Source organism: Piliocolobus tephrosceles, chromosome 5, assembly GCF_002776525.5.
Source record: "Piliocolobus tephrosceles isolate RC106 chromosome 5, ASM277652v3, whole genome shotgun sequence".
In the NCBI taxonomy this organism is placed as follows: domain Eukaryota; kingdom Metazoa; phylum Chordata; class Mammalia; order Primates; family Cercopithecidae; genus Piliocolobus; species Piliocolobus tephrosceles.
This window is the reverse complement of record NC_045438.1, coordinates 161,841,554-161,863,599: the sequence shown is the minus strand read 5'-3', so window position 1 is coordinate 161,863,599 and position 22,046 is coordinate 161,841,554.

Here is a 22,046-nt window from a genome sequence, read left to right as displayed (position 1 = left end):
AAGGAAGGAAGGAAGGAAGGAAGGAAGGAAGGAAGGAAGGAAGGAAGAGAAAGAAAGAAAGAAAGAAATTATCCTTTCATAACTTTTTTATTTTCCTGTTGGGTTTTGGTCTTCATATAAATATATATGCTTATATATACATATATATATGAAAATGACCCTTTTTCCTTTTGTGTTTTCACTTTGTTTAAAATTTTTTGCAATGCTATTGTTTTGTCAAAAATGTTATCAACTTTTAATGGTGTTATTTATTATTAGAAAATATTTATGTATTTAAACTTTCTGAATCTTATGTACTTTTATACTTTTAATTTTCCCATTTTGAACACCTAAATCATAGTCAATCTGTAGATTTCTGTGTATATAATATGTAAGATGGAAATTCAGTCTTTTCCCAGATAATTATAAAGATGAGCCAAAACCATTAACTCAGTACTCCCTATTTTCTTTCACTGTATTAAAATTCAGCCTATATCATCTACTAAATTACTAATATGTGTTGCTTCTGAACTTTTTGTTTCATTTATTGGTTTTCCTAGACATGCACCAACACTACGTTGTTTTAATTTTGGTAACTTTAAAATATGTTTTGATATCGAACAGAGCTAGTCCACTTTCATTGTTTATTTGTTAATTGTTCATTGAATTAACTTGAGGGGAACTTTATGGAGTTGCGTTATTCTACCCATGAAAACACCACAGTTTTTTTTCCAGCAGAATTCTTTGTTTAATGAAGGGGGAACAATCCATCTCTCTGCCAGGGAGATCAGAATCCTAATGCAAAGCTTTATCTACAGGCCCATTCATTTGATTGACACAAAACCTAGCCTTGGCTTAGTTATTTGTTTCTAATTTTGTAGAGAAAGATATTCAATGGCAAATAAGGCTTCTCTGAATGTTCCATTTTCACATAAAGGGCAGAACCAAGACTAAATGAGTCATTCCCAAGCGGAATGCCTTCTATTTAACAATGCATTGATCTCTGACATTATGCAACCCAAAACACAGTTTACTTTAGTTGTTTTTCCTCATCCCAAACACTACATGATGGCTTACTCAATGAGAAAGCATCTAAAATTATCTCATTTGAAACTGCTTAAGAAAATAAGCATTATTGATAAACGTTTGCTAATTAACTTGGAAAGATGTCAAGTTTCTTTGCCTATTGATGATCTTGGAAATTTCATTATTAAATATTTCCATTATGCAATGGTCACATTAGTTGTCAATTTAGTTGCATAATTTTAGTGGATTGTCATCAACTTCCTACACAAAGAAGATCACCCACTGATTATTGACTGATTTTTCTAAGACGAGTTGAGAATAAAAGAAGGAAACTACCATATCCTCACAGGAGTGAAGAAGCTCACTCAGTGCTAGTCAAATAAAATGTTACTGCTGAAATGCAGCCTGTTAGCTCTGGACTCATTACTCTGAATGATCTCTGAATCCCATTCAGGGTCCTTCTTCTCTTGTCTTGAAGAATAGTGTGTATTTTCAGCCAAATATCTCTATGGTCCGGTCCTGTAGTATCTAAGAAGTCCAACGGCCTTTCTTTATTTCATTCTAGCTCTATCTCCTTCAGTTCAAATTGTCAGTGTTTCTGCTGGGGCGTCTGGGTCCCTGCATCACACCCATACTAATCTCCTTCCCAAATTGTTGTTCAGGATTCAGAACGAGCTTTCCCTTCAGAGCAAGCTTTTTATATTTTGCACTATGGATAGGCTAAGAATTTTCCAAACTTTTAAGTTCTGCTTCCTTTTGCTTAACATTTCCTTCTTAAATTCACTCCTCTCTTCTTGCGTTTTACCGTAAGCAGTCAGGAGGAACCAAACCATTTCTTCAAACACTTTGCTTAGAAATCTCCTCTGCTAAAACTCCAATTTCATCACTCACAAGTTCTACCCTCCACAAAACACTAGAAGACAGTTCAGTCCATTCTTTGCCACATTATGACAGGATCACCTTTCCTGCACTTTCCAACATGTTCCTCATTTCCTTGTGAGACCTCCTCAGAATGGCCTTCAGGTTCATATTTCCACCAATATTCAGTTGATGATTATTTATGCGTACTCTAAGAAGTTTAGTGGCTCTTTATCTTGGTAGATTTTTCATATGCATTTCAAAAAGTTTGTTATTGTTAGGTAAAGTGTGTTATAAAAGGCAATTAGTTCAAATCAGTGGATTTCCTACCTAATTTTTCTATCCATTATTGAGATTGATATATCTGACTATAACTATAGATTTATCAATTTTTCCTTTCAGTTCTATCATGTATTTTGAAATTTTATTTTGGGGTACATAAATATTCAGGGTTGTTATGTCCTCTTGATTAACTGACCCCTTTTTATTTATGAAATATCCTTCTTTATCTCTAATAATATTATTTTGTTCTGAAATCCACTTTGTCTGACATTAATATAGCCACTGCAGTTTCTTTTTATTAACATACCTCTTTCTGTCCTTTTGCTTTTAACCTATTTGTGTTTCTATATTTAAAATGTGTTTTTAGGCAGCATATAGTTAGTTCTTGTGTTTTTATTCGTGGTGATCATCTCTGCCTTTTAATTGCAGTGTTTAGATCAGTTACATTTAATGTGATTACTGGTAGGGTTAAATTTAAATCTGTCATTTTGTTATTTCTCTTCTGTTGGTCACATCTGTACTTTTATTCCTTTTTCCTTTTCATTTTTTAGAATTCCATTTTATTTCCTTTGTTGGCTTATAAGCTATAACTGTTATTTTAGGTATAATGTGTATTTTTACATTTTTTATTTGTTATGTACCTTAATTATACAGCATATACAATTAAAGTATATACTATATATAATTATACATTTTAGAAACTATAAAACATAAAATTATATTCCCCATATAATTATGTATTAGAGAGTATAAAATACATAATTACATGGTATGTAGTATATAATAAGTAATATTATGTTGTCAAGAACCATGAGGATCTGGTATTTTACCATTCTTGCAAGCTAATGAGTTAGCCTGCTACAGTTTTAGAGATGCTCATAAAAGATTTGAGACTTTTGGGTCAGAAATGAAAAATAGTTTATTAATCATAGCAATAGCAGTGGCCAAAATGTGAGCATTTTTTTTGTCAGTTCTCTGAGATCTAATTCACACATGTACATACATCTCATCCAAAGAGCACCAGATGCCACCTGCACATGCAGAGGGTTGAAGTTGCAAAATATGAGTGGTTTATTATGAGCAGTGTGTAGGCTCTTTATTCCAGGCAAATACACTATTCCTGTGTTCCAAAGATGTTTGCTATATAAATAAGCATAGGTAGAGATATGTTTGCTATACAAACATCCATGAAAAGATAATTTAGAACAAAGGGCCTTGCTTGCAACTGCCTTGCCTGTCAGGCATGCAGAAACACAAGAAAACTATAAAGAAATGTTTACCAAAGGTACCCACCCTATATTTTTACACTGTCCTAGCTTCTGGTGAATTACCCTATAATACTCCACTTTGTCAATAATTATGATTAATCTGACCCCCAATGAGGACTCAAATCCTTTCCACTTGTTTCATATGACATTTAATTGAGACTACTATTAATAAGATCCCAAGCAGCAAGAGGAGGCAAACCTGCAGTATTGATCTCAGTCATGCTCCCAGTGTCCCAGACCCAACCAACTGAACAACTCCCATAAACCATACCTTTTAGGTCTATATAAAACCAGACATCTAATAAGGGTCTAATAAAACCAGGCGACTTTATCACTATGTTTCTGTATTAACCTTCCACTTTCATTCAAGGCATTAATCCAGGCACAGCAGCATGCATTAGTGATTGCACAGACTGCCCTGGCTTGCAAAGAAGAAGCCTAAATTCTATTATCCCTAACAACCCTGGCCAGTGAGTTGAGATTGACCTGAATGTCTTCCAGATTCTAGGTGATGCTACTGATCACTTCAGCTAAGATCAGGAACAAATTTTATACCACCTTTTCTAATTAGATGGGTTCCATCTTAGGGATGATTGTCTGCATAATACACATAAATAGTAAGTAAGTTATCTCTCTGGGAAGCTCCTCCCAAGTAAACCAGGATATGCCCATTAGGTGATATCTCTACAGTCATTTGAGCTAAATGACCTATTAGTAGAAACCTAAGCCCTTGAGTTTCTCTTTAATGATCATCTTTAAAGTGAAGGTCACTGTGTTGTCAGGGGGAAGGCAAATTAATGCCTGGCTTCCACATGAGTACAGTCCCAGGAAGTACATGTGCTACTAGAAAGAATATATTGCTTACAATCATTGAGACTCCAAAGTGCGATTTGTATCTATCAAGGACACACGTTAATGGTGTCTCTAATATAGTCTTATGACTAGCTGTTTGGCCTTAGATTTCCTGCTCAGTTCAAATAATTGAGTCTAGTCCTCGTTTTTGGAGGGACTGCCTGAAGGGACATAGTATAACTGGTCCATTTTTTTCATGCCACCAACTGGGTGACATCCATTCACTCCATGGAATGGCTGAGTCTCATAAATAGGGGTTTATAGGTATTGGGTATGTGAAAAGCTCAGGAACGGGGCCAGCCCCTGCTGTTTCCAGGGGAAACATGGTGAGGTTAAGGGGAATGGCAATCCCATAGAGGCAAGAGCTCTCCAGTGGAGAATGGCAGATCCAGGGATCAGTTAAATTTAAGAATCTTGACCAGCTAGAGGAGCGACATTAGTGGAAGAGGATCTAGGGATGATACTGAAAGACAGAAATCAGTAATGTTTTTCCTTCTTTGTACATCCTGAAATCTAAAGTGTTCCCACCTTATGTGTCAAAGTTGTTCTCCCTTCACCATTAGAAACTTGAAGTTTCCTGTTCTAGTAGGTATGACTTCACCTTTTGTACAAACATTTCCTACTTGCACCCAGATGTTTTATCCACAAGGATCAGTTGAAAGACACAAAAGGGTATTTTCATAAAGCTTACAAGACCCATTATAGCCCGTGTTTGGCCACCGTAGAGGGACCAGTAAGAATGTACTCAGCCATTTATCCTCATGATCCAGGATCATGGCAATCCCACAAGAGAATCCAGGTGGCTGAATCAGTAATAAATTTGAATCTCCTGGTCCCTTTTGGCTGGGCTGCCATCCTGAGGGTGCACCAAGGAGTCTAGCTTAGAGCTGCTGTTAGGGAAAAGAAAGAAGCATAATGCCCTGGAGTTGTGGAAATGAAATTCCAAATATTCGCATGAGCCTAAATAACCCCCATCCCTTTCATCCTGACCATTACCCACAAAGCAGCTGGGAGATAATCCCTTCCTGGGGACAGCTGCTTTACTAAGGTGTGTTGATCAAGAGGACATACTAAGGTGTGTTGATCAAGAGGACATCCGTGTTAATGACTTAGACAACTTGACCAGCAGCTGTGATTGGTTTCCATAGCTCATGGCCTCAAAAGGGGGTATCTTTAATCAGCTGGTCTACCATTCCCCAAGCAGCTGGCCAGATGCCTACATCATTGACAACAGCCCAAGAGTCAGTAAAATATAACAAAGTTCATCAGGGAGCTCATTGGCCAGAGTTATGGGAATGATGTGTGCAATCCAGAAGGGCAAGATAATTTGCCTCCAAGGGGCTCCCCTTGGGCAAGGACATAAGAACATGTAGGTAATTCTTCACCTTTTTTCTCCTGGATGACTGTCCTGCAACACAGTTATATATTGTCTTCTCAGAGGACAATCACATGACATGGAGCAACCAGCCACACACAGCTACGGCCAGCTTATTAGTGCAACTTCTACTGACCGTCCCTTCTCTCCTGCTCCCTTCTCCCAAAGGAACCCTTTGTTCCTTACTCATCCTCCCTGGGAGTTTACTCCTCGATAAAGTAGTAGCCCAAAGGGAAAACCCAGGCTAAGACAACAAGAGAATTTCAACTGGGAGTTGCATTACTCTAGAAAAATCACTACTTTATAGAATGATGACTAATATTATTAGAGAAGGTTATTATGTTGACAATTTTTGTGATAAACTACTTTAGGAGGAAATGGTAAGTCAAAAGCAAAATCTAATTGAAAACACTCCAGTTTTCTCTTTGTTAACATTTATATGGCTGAGCTACAAGGCACTATCACCCACTTGTTGTCCACACATCCTAATTGCAGGCAAGGTAAGTAGAAGGAAATAAACAACCTCCTGAGCACTGGCCTTGCAAAACCAAACCTATAAAGCAATGACAAATGTCACATTTTGTCACTGAGCAGGACAATAATTGAATTTAAAACAAACAAAACAGAAGAGAACTGACTGAAAAACATTTTGGTTTCATTTTTTTATAACTTTGGTTCGAATCTATAATTCATTAACATATCATTTCCCACTTCCCATCTGGAAACCAGAAATATTGGCGATATACATCATGCAGCAGAATCCAACAAAATAATTTAAGAACCATAAATTTGAATGCATGCAGAAAACGTGTATTTTATTTGTGTTTTTGAATGGGAGGGGTGTTTTACCTTTTGGAGGAGTTATGACTTAGATTCACTTTTCCAGCACTGGCTCTGAGCTCAGCACATTCTGGGGTATTTCAGAATTTATGTTCCACTTCACATTTTTCAGTCCCACTATTTCTTTGTAAGGTATCCCAGTGGGAAGTAACCAAAAAACCATTTCTTTTTTTTCTTCCCCAAGAATCTTAAAAGTCGCATAAGAAAGATGAAATGACCAACAATGGCTCTCAAGGGGAACCTGAGAAACACAGAAGATTCATGAGGGCTTCTTAATGTACAAGTTTCTCTCTCTGCATTCACAACCCACATGAACGTCAGAACCCACAGGTTGGAGGATGCAGGAATCTGAGCTCTGCTTACACTTTCATGGCATCAGCTAGTAGGGACAGATGCCCTTCTTTCTCCCAGAGACACTGCCCACAACTCAATGAAACACACCACCCAATTCCTCCTAGATCAACCCCTTCTACTTCTCACTGGAAGGACTTGAACTAAATGAAGGTGGTCAAGTTGTATAAAAGGTTTTCCTCATGCCAAATCCACAATGGGTCCATGCCAAGGATATGTGGGAAATATTCCATATTGCTTCCATAAAGTGACTTTCTAAACAAGAATTGCACCCCCCAAAAAAAAAAAAAGAATTGCACCCTTGCAGGAAACTTGATCATCTTAGCCATGTCATGCAGTTGAATGCACACTTTGGACATCATATTCGATAAATACTTACTCTGCCTTCACACAGTGTATAGTGTATAAGGAAGAAGGAAGAGAAACACTTCGATCTTGGAGCATTGATTATTTAGAGCAGCAAAATGTAGAGGAAATCATACTTCTTACACTGTAGTAATACTACAAACTCCTTACTGAAGACCATGAAATCAGAGAAGAGAAAGAATGGCCAAGAAGGAAATGCTGTAGCCTAGAAGAGAATTACACAAGCAAGTGAGATGGCAAAAATTCATCACAAGAGTTCATGGCCCAGTGGCTGAGAAACACAGGACTAAAAAATTGATGTTTAAGAAAAAAAAAAAAGTTTCCACATAGCTTAACCTTTTGTTTAAGCACAACATATAAATGTGAAGAGCCCACCTGAGATGTTACTGATGAAACAGATCGAAGAAGTGAGAACAATGTTCACCAGTCCCAGTGTTTTGGGCTTGGAGTGAGACGTCATGGACACTGGCATAAGCATTTTGCATTTAGCAAGAATTACCTGTTCTGCTGGGCATGGTGTTTCATGCCTGTAATCCCACACTTTGGGAGGTTGAGGCGGAAGGATAACTTGAGGTCAGGAGTTTGAGACCAGCCTGGCCAACATGGTGAAACCCTGTCTCTACTAAAATAACAAAAATTAGCTGGACGTGGTGGTGGACACCTGTAATCCCAGCTACTCAGGAGGCTGAGGTGGGAGAAATGCTTGAACCCAGGAGGTGGAGGTTGCAGTGAGCTGATATCGCACCACTGCACTCCAGCCTGGGCAAAAGAGTGAGACTCCATCTTAAAAAAAAAAAAAAATAGAAAAATAGAAACCTGTTCTTTTTCTCTCATTAGGTCTTGATCTCAAACTTCCATGGGTCTTTCTGGAGAGGAAACGATCAACCACAAAAGCCCTTGGATAGAAGTTTGGCTATTTTCAGTGCTTTTGTTATAAAGACGCGGCTTTCAAAAAGATTATTAAGAAAAAAGCCTACCTCTTTGAAATCTACATCAAGTTGTTACGGCAACAAGATCAAGACTAAATCTAGAAACGTTTGCTCCACCACCCCCTCCGTCCACCCTGTTATCTACCTCGCATATTTTTGTGGGTTGTGCCAACTAATTGCAATCATTGCCGCATCTCTGCCACCTCATTCCGAGGTTTTCCAACAGCAAGAAAAGGAAAGCATTGATTTGAAGGATGGCGTGGTAGTATGTATGTATGTGGTTACGTTTGTATGTCTGTGGGTTTGTGAGCAATTCTGGAAACAGCTCATCAAATTTCCCCTAAATGCTGTCAGATTTAGCCAAAGAGGTAGGAGAATTGACAGTGGTCTCAGTAGCCAATGATTCAATGTGGGGGTGGTGAAGGGGGAGCTGGAGCGCAAAGGAGCCAAGGAAAGAAGCATGGCGGAAATAGGAAATTCAGAGGGAAGAGCTGCTTAAGCTGTTTGCAACTTCTTTCCCCCAGAACCATAAAAAAATCTCATGGGCTCAGATCATCAACAAGAGATGATCAACTCCCTCCAAGTCTAAGCTACACTGCAATCTCCCCCTGAGTCTAGGTTTTTGCTCTTTAGATGTGGGTTTGTGACTGCAGCTTCAAACCTCTCAGCTGCATGCTAGCTCTCCTGTTTCAGGAATCCAGCACAGTGTCAGCCTTTGAGGGCCAGGGCAAGAGCACTGGGATTCTAGGGAGGGCACCTCTCCAGAGGGCCCCCGGTGATCCCTGTCCAGGCCTACACTATGCATTTCCTGGGTCCCAGCATTAATGACCCTGCCTGCTGACCTGGTAAACAACACGTCCAAATTTGAGAAGTACTCGGCAGGCAAGAAGAAATTCAGACACAGGGCTGTTGAAAGAGGTTAGGACTAGAGGTTGCTTCTATATCCTATTCAAGTGAGATGATGAGGTGAGACGATGAGCCTCCCAGCCACAAGCTGGCAAGAGGAAAGAGAAAAGGACCGAGGAGGAGACTTTGGCCATAAGAGCCCATTTCTAACCATTGTTGGCTTGGCAATTGTAGGACCTAACCCCAGTGAGCAGGTGAGAAGCCAGACAGCTTGCCCAAGACAGCATGTGGTCTCCTGAAAAATTAATGAGCTCTGCTGTATCCCAACAGTCAATGGGTGGATTTTAGGTATGTTTCACTCCCTGGATGTCTGAGCTCAGAGATGCCCTGGGGAAAAGCCTTGTGTTTCACACACTTCGTGACCCAGTTTCCATCTGTCTGACAGAAGCTCTTCCTGCCTCAGATGACAGGTCTGAAGGCAGCTTAGTGGGATGGGTGATGAGTTATATGAACACATTTCCACATTAATTGAATTCCCCTCAGTTGGACTTCTGCAAAATGAACTTTTATTTTTTTAAGAGCTACATTTTATTTTACTAATAGGGACTTAACTGGGTGAAGGAAGACTGCTGATTCCAGGGGACGTTTTCTGTAGCCTTTCCCTAGAGAGGTGGGCTTGGCTGCAGGAGGTGGTGGGAAGAAGGCATCCCAGAGACCCTGTGTATGAAGAAAATGCCTCTGCCAAATCCTGTGCCTGCCCTAGGTCACTGGTTCCCAAATGTGGCTGAACCACCTTGGAGAGCTCTGATGACACAGTTTCCTTAGTCCAGTCGGACCAACTCAATCAGACCTTACAAAGCAGAGCCCAGGAATGTCATTTTTAACAATCTCACCAAATATTTCTGGCACAGCCTTTTTTGAGACCCCTTTTCCAGAAATCACTACCATAAGGCATTCCATCCATCCTCTGTAAGAAATCTCCAGTGATTTTCAACAGTTGTACAAGAATGACATTTTCTTGACAAAGCCTATGAGAGTAGAGGGTGAGGTTTGCTGATTGGAAAAAAAGCATTTTCTAAAATTGCCATTTGTTTTCACCACAATAACCATGTCTCATATCAAATCACATAAAAGCCTCTCATAAGATTGGTATCTTTAACAGAAGAATTTTGGATCAAACACGGTCGAGAAAGACCAGGCGTGGTGGCTCATGCTTATAATGCCAGCATTTTGAGAAGTTGAAGAAGGTGGATCACGAGGTCGAGACCAAGATCATCCTGGCCAACATGGTGAAACCCCATCTCTGCTAAAAATACAAAAATTAGCCGGGCATGGTGGTGCACACCTGTAGTCCCAGCTACTCAGCAGACTGAGGCAGGAGAATCACTTGAACTCAGGAGGTTGCAGTGAGCCGAAATGGCGCCACTGCACTCCAGCCTGACGGAGTGCGGAGTGAGACTCCATCAAAAAATAAAAAATAAGCCGAGAAATTTTACAAATTGTGATGATGCACACTTTCCTTAGGCAAGATTGATCTTATCCGTTTTTCCAGAGTGTCCACCTCTGTTAACCTAAGTCTCTTCCTGTTTGAGTTCTGGATGGTGCAATCTCTGATGCCATGAGCCCTCTCTGGAGGGACACTGGGTTCCCTGCATTAATTAAGGAGAACACACAGCATCCAGGTTGAAAACTCAGATTTCCCCAGCGATGCCTGTCAGAGGGGGCATCTTCCTGTCCTTCACACTCTCTCCAAACCCCAGGAGTCCAGGGGGCACAGTTGCCAGGGGATAGAAAATCGCATCCCAGGAAGACCTGCTCAGGAAGCAATTCTCTTCTCTTACCTTGCACAGTGAAACCAAGCATCAAAACCCACAAATCTGAGAGCCAGTGTTCAGGCCACACCCACATAGATGGCTCAGCATTTCTAACTCACATCCCTCTCCTCTTTAAAAACCACAGGAGACCCAGCATGAGTGATTTTGCCAGCAGGTGGGAAGATCTGGTCTTCATTCTTCATCTCCTCTGAGTCTGTTTCCTCCTCTCAAAATTGGAACTAACAGTGGTGCCTCACGGAGAGGGTCTGGAAGGTCAGAAGGGTTCACCACATCATGGTGAGGGCCAAAACAAGCACAGGTCAAGGGCGGTGGGAAGCCATGAGGAGCCACGCAGTGGAACAGGTCTCAAGAGTGTAAACCCCAGTCCCACCTCCCTTGCTCTGATTGGCTTTTTCTTAATAATTTGCTAGATGCAGAGAAGATGCTGTTTGCCACTTCTTTCCCCCAGAATCATGAAAAATCTCATGAGCTCAGATCATCAGCAAGAGATGGTGACCCTCAAACTCCCCCTGAGTGTAGCTTTTTGCTTTTCAGCAGCTTTGAAGCTGTGACTGCAGATGCTAGCTCTCCTGCCTGGGGAATCCAGCGCCGTGTCAGCCTTTGAGTGTCAGGGGCAAGAGCACTGGGATTCCAGGCAGGGTACCTTTCCAGAGGGCCCCCTGCTGGGTGATCCCTGTCCAGGCCTGCACTATGTATTTCCTGGGTCCCAGTGTCCCTGATCCTGCTTGCTAACCTAGCCTCTGACAACCCTGAGCTCCAACCACTGAGTCCCTCACACTGCAAGCAGCTCTGCCTGTGCCCAAGAAAAAGCACCTCTTTCAAAGTTCCAGGCCTTTCACTTAACCTTTCACGACTTATTTTCCAAGAAGCTCCAACTCTTGGCTTCCAAAAGTGGCCTCTATGGCGGTGTACAGTGTTTGGCCTCGTGCCAAGTTTCCAGAGTCTGCCCACATTACCCTGTACCTACCCAATGCCTGGCCCCCAAATGGCTCCTTACTCCTTCGGCTCTTCCCTCAGTTCAGCACGAATTGCCCCCTTCTCTGTGGAATTCTCACCACAAGTAGAAGATCCTCCTCTTTTCTTCATTCTCTGCTTCTTCCTCTGCATTGCCCTCAAATTTCCTTTTTTAAATTTAACAAATACTTATGGAACAGGATCTATGCCAGAGATTGGGGATTATTTTTCCACTATGCCATACCCTCGCAAGCCTGGTGTTGGGTGCATTCACCCAGCAAGCCTGTATTGAGGACGGATGTGTGTTGAGCACCAAGTACCTAATGGGAACTTGGTATCATGGCTGTAGCTCCCGCCCTACCTCCTATCCAGGGAAGGAGGCAGCAAACATAAAAACAACACCAGTCAATAAAATGATGGCAAGTTTTAAAAGTGCTGTGAAAAAAACAAACACAGGAACTGAGGTAGAAAGTTATCAGGTAGGAAGTACACCAAAACTGGATACCATTGTCAGGGAAGGCTTCTGTGAAAAGATGACACAGAAGCTGAGTCCCAAATGCTGAGGAGGAGTCATGCAGAGTGAGGTAAACGGCTTCCAGGCAGAGGAACCAGCACATGCCAGGGACCTGGGGTAGGAAAGACCTTGCCACGGAAGAATCTACAAGACCAATCTGGTCAGACATTAACAAGAAGTGAGTGGCCCAAGAAAACATTAGACAGATTGGAAGGAGATATAGTATGCCAAATCTTATAGATTGGGAAGAGATATATTATTCAAAAGCAGTGAAGATTTCGAGTTTATTTCACTAATGAAATTTATACTTAGTCCCAAGGGGTCCAGGAGCCTTCTTGAAAATGAGCCTTTGGAACAAAATCATGTCCTTGGCAGGGACATGGATGAAGCTGGAAGCCATTATCCCCAGCAAACTAATGCAAGAACAGAAAACCAAACACCGCATTTCTCACTTACAAGTGGGAGCTGAATGACGAGAACACGTGGACACATGGTGGGGAACAACACACACTGGGGCCTACCGGATGGGGAAAGTGGGGGAGGGAGAGCATCAGGGAAAATAGCTAATGGATGCTGGGCTTAACACCTAGGTGATGGGATGATCTATGCAGCAAACCACCATGGCATGTTTACCTATGTAACAAACCTGCACATCCTTCACATGTACCTCTGAACTTAAAATAAAAGTTGAAGATAAAAAAAAGAGAGAGAGAAAACAGGCCTTTGGCATGCCAGAGTTCCCGATGCCATGCCTTCCTGCATTCGCCACATATTCTGGAGAGCAACTCTGTGCTGGACACACAGTCATCTCATTAGGTTCCTGTAACAACCCCTTCCTACACACACCAATCCACATCCACATCTGTCAACACTTGGATGTGATTTTTGTCTCTTTGCAATTCTGAAATAGTATCAGACCACCCAACAGTTCACAACTAGAGTTTTGTTGTTGTTGTTGCTGTTTGTTGGTTTTTGTTTTTGTTTTTGTTTTGAGACGGAGTTTTGCTTTGGCGCCCAGGCTGGAGTGCAATGGCACGATCTCGGCTCACTGCAATCTCCGCCTCCCGGGTTCAAGCGATTCTCCTGCCTTAGCCTCCCGAGTAGCTGGGATTACAGGCACCCACCACCACACCCAGCTAATTTTTTGTATTTTTAGTAGAGATGGGGTTTCGCTATGTTGGCCAGGCTGGTCTCGAACTCCGATCTCAGGTGATCCACCCGCCTCGGCCTCCCAAAGTGCTGGGATTACAGGCGTGAGCCACTGTGCCCGCCAACTAGAGTTTTTTCAGTTAGCAATATATGATGGACATCCCTACATTTTGGTAGACACATTCTCAGGGAAAATTTCTTCTTCCTCCTTGCTCAGCCTCGCCTATATGCACAGATCACCCAAACATTGCCTTCCTCCTCAGCCTCTCCCTCCCCCAAATATACACTGAAGAAAATCTTGACACGAGATGGCAAGTGTACCTTGGAAAAGGCATACTAGAGACCTGTTCTCTAAACTTTGTTTTCTCAAATGGTGCAAGCCCACAGCCCAGGAGATCAGTAGTGTCTGGTGAGGTCACTCTGAGCTTACATTTCATACTTTCAACAAAGTAATTTCCTTCATGCCGTAAAATATGATGGAGTGGTGGGAGCAGGGGGAGTTTCTGGGATGAATGAGGATTTCCTGCCGCACACTCAGTTAATCCTCTGGGGAGGCAGTTGAATGTGGCAGGAGGAGCTCAGGTTTCAGAGCAAGCCACAACTGGGTTAAAATTCTGGTTTTCCTGCTAATTAGTCTGAGGGAGGTAACTGGATCTCACCATGCTTCCTCATCTACAAAAAGGAAATATTAACACACAATAGAATATTATTCAGCCTTAAAAATGAAGGAAATTCTAACACATGCTACAACATGGTTAAACCTTGAGGACATTAAGCTAAGTGTAATAAGCCAGCCACAAAAATACAAATACTCTATGAATCCTATAGCACCCAAATTCATACATAGTAGGATGATGATTGTCAGGGGCTGGCAGAGGGGGAAGTGAGAAATTGCTGTTCAATGCATATAGATTTCTGTTTTGCAAGATGAAAAAGGTCAGGAGATCCATGGCAAAACAAAGATTGGTAAATTTTATGTTGTATGTTTTTATCTCAATTATTTAAATACAAAAAAAAAAGGTGAGAAATAGTAATACCTGTATCATAGGGTTGGTAGAAGAAAAAGAAAATCATATAAATTATATAAAATATTTACCACCATATAGTTCCTCCTTCTCCCCACTGCACTCACACAGACTCACACATACACTCACACATGCACATATGCACCACAAACTCACACATGCAAACACACATACTCTCACACATGAACATATGCACCACAAACTCACACATGCAAACGTACATGCTTTCTCTCTCTCTCACACACACACAGTCACACACACACACACACACACACACTTATTTCTCTCAGTTGTCTCCTCAGCCTCCCTGCCCGAGTCTCCTTTTAGCACAGGCATCAACAGGAAGAACAAGTCGTGTTCGAGGACTTCTGTCTTCAGGAGTCTACTCAGGCTGCATTCTGGAAGATTCTTCCATATCCTATATGTCCTTACATGAATTCTTATTCCAAAGCATTTCAAGACACTCTTAAAATAATGGCTCTTAAGTTTCAGAATCCTAAAATCTAGATACAGTGAAGCAGTTGAGTCTGAGCTGTGTATAACATAATAAAACATAATCATGCCTTATTTGACTATAATAAGTATTTTGCACTTTATAAGTTGTTTTCAATACATTATCACATTTAATTCTTAAAATAAAACAAGGAGGTATTATTATCCCCCATTTTAAAGAGGAAAAGCAGCTTCAGAGAGTTTAAGTGAGGTGTGTTCAAAGTCACCAAACTAGCAGGGATCAGAGGTGAGTCTCTGAAACAGCCATCTGTTGGCTTCAAGATTTTCCTGCTCTTTTTACCTCATCACTGGGTAAGAGAGGGTAGGTCAGATAAGAGCTATCTAAGGACTCAGGAAACCGTGGGCGCACTGCCTGGATCGGGCTCAGAATCAGAGCTAATCTAGAAAAGAGAACACGCGTTTCCCTGAAGGCATGGAGAACCGGAGGAATTCAGAAAATAGGACACGAACTTTTTCAGAGCCTCACACTGGAAGCAGACTTCTTCTTGGAGCCAATAAACAGAAAATGTGTCACTACTAAGTGCTTGCTTCTGAGGGAAGGCTAGCAGAGCTAACAGAAGGGCCCTGTCTCCAAGTTCAGAAATAGAGAAAGCATCCCAAAGTCCGCAGCACAAATACCGAAGGCAGGAGACGCCTCGTTTCAAGAGATTAGGGTTTTACGGTCTTAGGCAGGTACTAAGTAAAAACATATGGAAAAACAGAGCCCCTACACCATACTAGCGAACTGTATAAAGATTACAGAGAGAATGAGAAACATTGCCCTGTTCTAACTCCAAAAACAATAAAATTTAACTGTGATCCCTCAGCATCCAGAGAAGAGTCTCTAGGAGAGTCCTGCTATTTGGGGCAGTTGTCACTGTGGCTGCCACATGGGGTCACTTGTGAAACACAGTATTTGGTCTTGTGCCATCTTACCTTGCTACTTGGATGTCTGGTGAACTGAGTACGGAGTAGATGCCTCCACTGAAACCCGTGCACACCCTCACTGCAGCCATTGAGAAAGTGCTGCCAGCAGCACCATTTCCCAGTGTTGCGGTGCGGAGGAAAATGACTCTATTCCTCTCCCTCTCTGTCTCTCACCACTCCATGCCAGGCTGACTTGGGCTCGCTAGGTTAGAGTTCTTTACCCACACAGTTCCTTTAACACACACAGACACAAACATACACACTTTTCTCCCAAAACCTGTCAGCCTGTCCCCCAACCTCCATGTCCCAGATTTCTGAGAGCTGAGCTTGCTTCTCTTGATATCTAGTCCTAACCACCTCTTGCCCCAGGATAAATCACATTTCTCATAGGAATAAATTGTATGCTGTGATAGGTTTCATTCCACTTTAAAAGGCAGGGCAGGGCATGGTGGCTCACACCTCCAGTGCTTCGGGAGGCTGAGGCAAGCAGATTGCTTGAGTCCAGGAGTTAGAAAGCAGCCTGGGCAACATGGTGAAACCCTATCTCTACAAAAAACACAAAAAATTACCTGGGTGTGGTGATGCACACCTATAGTCCCAACTAACTCAGGAGGCTGAGGTGGGAGGATCACTTGAACCTAGGAGGTCAAGGTTGCAGTGAGCCCTGATCATACCGCTGCATGGCAGCCTGGGTAATAGGGTGAGACCCTGCCTGTCTCTAAATAAATAAATAACAGGCAGATGGACTCCTTACCTCAGGAAGAACTATCAGATAAACTGGAAGGATGGAGTATGGTTTGGGGGTAGAGTAAGTATTAAGAACAAGTTGATGGAATCAAAGAAAGAGGATGCCTTAAAAATAAAAATATCCAACTTTTCTTCCTTGAACAACGCAACTGAAAACCATATGGTACATGACTATTTCCCCGAATGAGTAAATGGAAAGTTAAACAAAACCTTTAAGTATCCCCAGGTGAGATGCACGATGGGGGGGCGGGGGGAAAGGCACATAAAGGTGTATATTTAGTTTTCTTCCTTTTTTAAAATTTCCAAGACTCACACCTTCTGCAAGTTTGAATGTATTAACCTAAATCTCACAAGAACATGCTCCAAGAACATCCTGTCCCATAAAACCATAGGAAAGAGGAGCATCTTAGGTTGGGCTCCCCAGAAGCAAATCCTGAGAGGAGGATTCTGTGCAAATGACTTTCTGAACATGCTCTTAGAGGAAGCCAGTGAGAGTGGGGAGCAGAGTTGGGAAGGGAAGAGGTCAAGCAAGAAGGAGAACTCAAAGTCTTGCAGAAGGTTAGGCTGCAGGGAACTCAGGAGTGTAAGGCCTGTTCTGCCATGCAAGGGAGCTGAGGCTTTCAGACTCCTATAGCCATCAGCCACTGGATAAGGTCACTCCAAGGGGATGTAAATTCCCCTGGCACTTCCAGCTCTCAGGTTGTGCATGCCAGGGAAGCTCGAGCACCCTGAGATTGTGGAAGAAGAAAGCCCCCTCAAGCCAACAGGCACACAAGAATGGCACAAAGGAAAGTAGCCATGATTGGGCAACGCACAGACATTATCTGCTATAAGGAGCAAAGAATGAAATTTGAGAGACTCAGTTTTCCCATATGCAGAATAAGGCTAATTGTCCAGCACCCATCATCTGTAAAACAGGGAAGGTACTAACACCTGCTTCATTGGCTGGTTGTGAAGATTGCATTAGACAATTGAAGAAGACACGTCTTCAGCTCTCAAAAATACCAGTGTCTGTAAATATCTACAAGCAAGTAGAACAGCGATTTCAGCTGGGCCTATGGCTCCAGTTATTTTGCCAAAAGAAATGTAGTGACCACACATGTATCCAAAAATCTCTGAGGTCTCTACCATCTCTCAGCAATTTGGAAAATGCAGGAGGAACTTGGACAACTTCTACGGGGAATTTAAAAACCACTTTAAAAAGTATGAACCCTCCAGTTTGAAGTGTACACAAAGCATTTCTTTCTAAAAATGTCCACCTCGGGTCTATACAGTGGTTTCTGCCCTGTTCATCTCTCAGGCACACTTACAAGGAGAGCTTTCAGTGCATCCAAACAATTGCTTACAAGCATCAACCTACCATGAGGTTAGTCCCACATTGAGCTAACTGAGGAGCCATGAGGGAGTTGTTTCTATGGCATTTGAGTAGCACAAAATGTGATTTTTCTCTGGAGAACACTTTTGAGAATTAGAGGGAATTAGTCATATTTTCCAATGTGGGAATTTTAACAGTTGTGAAATGATGAAGACCTGACTCAACAATTTCAATATTGCAGTATGTCACCTAGCTGTCTTGTTACTCAAAATTACATGATTTTAAAGACAGTAACTTTAAAAAGAACCCAACCAAGGTTGGAAAGAAAAAGGAGATATGCAGACAAAGCAAAAGAAAAATATAAAATTGCTGAACATTTACAGAGCTAAGTTTAACAATTCTGGGCTCATTTAATACAGTTTTTATCTTAAATAGAACATTGAAAGGCATGTTTATCCTCTCAGTGAATTATATGTTAGAAATGAACTCTTTAAACAGTGGGTTTTTTTAAACCTACAATATGGAATCTGAACTGGATTTAACATGTTGCTAAATATTCAAATGGGTCATCCCTTCATACTCCGTTTTGGTAGGTTAAAAAAAGATGAGCAGACGTTCCGGACAAAGATGAGTAAGCTAATTCAAGACCACCTTTGTGCTGTACATTTTCCAGCCTCTTAATTAGGCTACTCCTCATTAACTACCCTAAATGAGCTACAAATAATGATCAGGTCCTGTCCTTTATATATGAAAATTAGTCTATTAACAAGTGCATGACTAGGGTATTTTCCAGGAGCAGTGAAGAGTTTGAACCTTTTCAAGTATACTCTCTCTAGGCTTTCCTTGTCCTCAAAAGCATACCTTCGCAGGACAGCTAGCCAGGGTGCGAAGGAAGCTAAAACACTCCAAAACAGACCATTCTAATGAGCTTGGTCTCATTAACATTGGGTGATAATTAGGTAACCTAGCCAGAACAAATGCAACACTGAGCAAATTTGAAGAGATATAGATAGCTCCAAGGAATGTTAAATACAAAGCTAGAAGTGGTATTAGCCCTTGACTAACTACATGAATCACTGAATAGAACAAGCACTAGCGTTTATAATGAAGAACCTTAAGGAAAAAAGAGTGGGTGTTATGGTGAAAGAATGATTGCTACCTACAACTCACCAAATTCCCACATACACACATTTCCTGACATATATTTTCTCCTATTGTAATAATACCAATCAAATACGTTAAGAGACCCCAGGCTTATTGTAAACAGTTAAGAAACAGTATCTAAATCATCCCAGAGAAGTTTATTCCAATATATTAATTTCAAAAACTTACCACTCTTTATGCACTTTCAACAAAATAATTCTCCTCAAATCGATCTATAAATTAAATGCAATTCCAATCAAAATTCTGGCAGAATCTTGTATGAACTTGACAAATTCATTTAGAAAGCTATCTGGAGGAACAAAGCAAGGAAACTTGCTTATCTAGACACTAAGAAACAACAAAGATTAAGTAATTAAAAAGAAAAAAAATATGGTCTTGACATTGCCCAAGATACAGATCAATAGAACAGAACAGGAAGCCCAGAAACAAACCCAAAAAAATTTGCGAATTTGTTCTGTAGCAGAGATGGCATTATGAATGAGTGAGGAAAGGATGAAGCTTTTTAGTAGCTGATGTTAGGAAAACTTCACAACATAAAGACAAATATCTACCTCATGGCATATAAAAATTCAATTCTAAATTGATTAAAAACCCAGATATGAAAATTGAAACTATAAAATAAGTATAAAAATATTTTTAATATTGTGACATTAGGAAACATGGAAAGAGTTTTTAAATAACACCCCAAAAACACAAGGTGAAAAAAAAATTGACTACAACAAAATTGAAGATTTCTATTCAATGTAGAATATCACAAACAAGGTTAACACATAGGTGACAGAATGGGAGACGAGAATGCAATATCTAAAATAAATTGGAAGTTAATATCAATACTATACAAGGAATTCCTATAAATTAACAAAAATATATAGAAAGCTCAATTTAAAAATGTCCAAAGTATAATAGGTAATTCACAGGAGGAGGAGCCCAAATAGTTAATAAACACATGAAGAAATACTCAACCTCATCCAACAATAATTGTAGATATGTAAATTAAAACAACTTTGTGTCCATTTGGTTGACAAAAATGTGAACATTGGTAAATACCAAATGTTAGTGATGATGTTGGCATACAAAAAGTTCTTGCACTGCTGGTGTGAGAGAATACTGGTTATGATATATGAGATTATTGTTCAGCCACTTTCATCAGAGGAGTATATTTCCTCTCCTGATTGGGTTTGGCCATATGACTCAATGTGGTCTCATGGTAGACACCCCTGTGTACTTCTCTGCTCCTGGACTTAAAACCTGGCCATGTGACTTGTTTTGGGCAATAATATGTTAAGAGAAGTAACTTGAGCAGAGCCTCAAAATGTGGTTGCTTGGTTAGGCTTTATTGCTTGTGCTTCTGCCATTGTCGTGAGAAGAATATGCCCTAGCAAAGTCCACCAGTCCAAGGAGGAAGAGAGACGCAGGGAGCAGACCTGAACCAACCTAAACCTGACCCAGAGCTAAGCTTACCTAAACACCCAACTGACCCCTGACTCAGAGCCAAGCCTGCCTAAACACCCAGCTGACCCCTGACCCAGAGCCAAGCCTGCCTAAACACCCAGCTAACCCACGGATGTATCACTGATAATAAATTGCTGTGTTTTAAGTCATTTAATTCTGAGGAAGTTTATTTCACAATGTTCTTTTGACAATGACAGACTGATACACTAATACAGCATCCAGTCAGTATTTAATGACTAGAAATAGTATATACATTATGTAATAGAAACTTCTACACAGCCTTCTCTGATTTTTCCTTGTTGGCAGAGGGTGCCTTCCACTACGGAGCTCTTTAATTCCAGATACTTGCTTCCACAGTCTCTTTTATAATATATATATATATATAATGCTAGTCAATGGGACCAAAGAAAGCATCCACTAAGGACTTCTGGCAAAAGTTTTCTTCCTCTGTAATAAAAAGAGATGCATGGGAAACTATAACCCTCTTCTACACTGGCTGTGATCATGCCTGTATGTGATGTTCAGAGTTGCTACAATCATCTTGTGGCCAGTGGGAAAAATAACACTGACTTATGGAGGATGGTAGAGCAGAAAGATGAAACTCACCCTGGTCTTTAGTTATACCACTGAGCTACTAATGCTTCCTCTAGAACACTTGTTACATGAGACAATTTAGGTTCTTACTATTTAAGCCAATTTAAGTAGAAATGCTAAAAGCATTCATAATTATGCATGAAACTCAACTCATTATCCCATTAATCTCAACTCCTAGATATGAACAGGCATATCCATAAGAGGACAGATGTGATTGTGCTCATTACAATATTGTTTTCTAACAACAAGTACCTGGAGGTTATCTAAGTGTCCCCTACTTGGAACATGGATGAGTAAAATGCCTATGATGAAATGTTAGGCAATAATCAAAAGTAGTAAGCTGTATCTAGATAAGAAATTTGAATAAATCTCAAAAACATGGAGTGAAATAATAAAAATTAAAACACAGAATAAAATATATAACACAGTGCCATTTATATGAATAAAGAATGTAAACACAAGACATTACAAATTTTCCAACAATTAATATATATTTAAGGAAAAGTATTAAACACACTGTAGTGTGTGCTTAAGTGGGATACAAGAATGTTAGCAGGATTGAGGCATGAAAAAGAAAAATAATTAATTAAAAATCTGGGTACTTATACTGGTTGTTGCTGCACAATGAATTATCCTAAAATGTAGTAGCATTTTTTGTAGAATTGGGGTCTCTCTTTGCTGCCTAGGCAGATCTCGAACTCCCAGCTTCAAGTGATCCTGCTACCATGACCTCCCAAAGTGCTAAATTACAGGCATGTGTCACCACACCTGGCCTGTAGTAGCTTTACAACAATAAATGTTTATTATCTCAAAGTTTGTATGGGTTAGGAATCCAGGCATAGCTTAGCTAGATGTTTCTGACTCATGGTCTCTCAGATGACTCCAGTCAAGGGTTGGGCTGCAGTC